Source organism: Meleagris gallopavo, chromosome Z (genome assembly GCF_000146605.3).
Source record: "Meleagris gallopavo isolate NT-WF06-2002-E0010 breed Aviagen turkey brand Nicholas breeding stock chromosome Z, Turkey_5.1, whole genome shotgun sequence".
Taxonomy (NCBI): Eukaryota; Metazoa; Chordata; class Aves; order Galliformes; family Phasianidae; genus Meleagris; species Meleagris gallopavo.
The window spans coordinates 36,336,908-36,338,113 of record NC_015041.2 but is presented as its reverse complement, the minus strand read 5'-3'; the positions used below and the strand labels follow the sequence as shown (position 1 = coordinate 36,338,113).

General features: G+C 41.6%; 1 protein-coding gene across 1 annotated transcript in view; it reads left to right on the top strand.

Moving 5' to 3' along the window:
* Nucleotides 1–1,206, top strand: part of UBQLN1 (ubiquilin 1) — a 29,757-nt gene that overhangs the window by 13,993 nt on the left and 14,558 nt on the right. The window lies entirely within an intron of this gene.

Genomic DNA, 1,206 nt, shown 5'->3' with positions numbered 1-1,206 from the left:
AAGAAAGAAATGCAACAAAAAAAACAAGTTAAGATAAAATAGGAACGCAGGCCTAGTGCTTCAGTACAACCAGCTTTAGATTTGCTCTAATTTATGTCAAATCTATGAGTTTCTGTGCTTTGAGGAGATTGTGATCTTGAGTTAAGTCATTCTAATTAAGAATGATTTCTGTTTCTTCTTCTTGGGAAGCCCGGCCTCCATCTTGATGTTAGTCTTGTGTTTCAGACTGATGCAAATTCTGATGCAATTATTTTCACTGATTCCTCTAATAATGTTTAAAAGTGATTTTACTTCTTACCTTATGAGTGTATTCAGTTAATAGAGCAATACAATGAAATAGTGTTCTGTGAAAATGCTAGGCATTTAGTATAGCGAATCATTATTCTTCATAATGTTTTGTTGAACTGAGTCCTCGTTCTTGAACTGAATTATTCAATGGCAATACAAACTGATTAAAACTATTGTGTGTAATGTTAAGTGCTAAGAAAAAGAAAGAGTCAGTGCAGTGAGAGAATTGCATAGAGGAAGTCCTTGCTTCCAGCCAGCGACTGAGACTTAGAACTGTTTCCACTCTTGGTTTTCCCGGGTGACAAAGTATTTTAATCATAGAATAGCTCAGTTTGGAAAAGACCTTGAAGATCATAGAGTCCAACTGCAACCTAACCATACTACCCTAACAACCCTCTGCTGAATCATGTCCAAATGGATTTTAAACACATCCAGGGATAGTGACTCAACCATCTCTCTGGGGAGCCTATTCCACTGCTTAACAACCCTTTCTGTAAAGACGTTTTTCTTGAAATCCAACCTAAACCTCCCCTGCTGTAACTTGGGGCCATTTCTCCTGATTCTGTCACCACTCTTGCTGTAAGCACCTTTCAGGTATTTGAAGAGAGTGATAAGATCTCCCCTCAGCCTCCTTTTCCCCAGACTGAACAGCCCCAGTCCTTCAGTTCCTCCTCATAGGGCACATTCTCCAAGCCCTTCACAAGCCTTGTTGCCCTTCTTTGGACCTCCTCCAAAGAATCTCAATGTCCTTTCTGTACTGAGGTGCCCAAAACTAAACACTTGTACTTGAGGTGAGGCCTCACCAGTGCCAAGTACAGGGCAGGATTGCTTCCCTAGTCCTGCTCACCACACCATTCCTGATACAAGCCAGGAGGCCATGGGCCTTCTTGGCCACCTGGGCACACTGCTGGCTCGTAT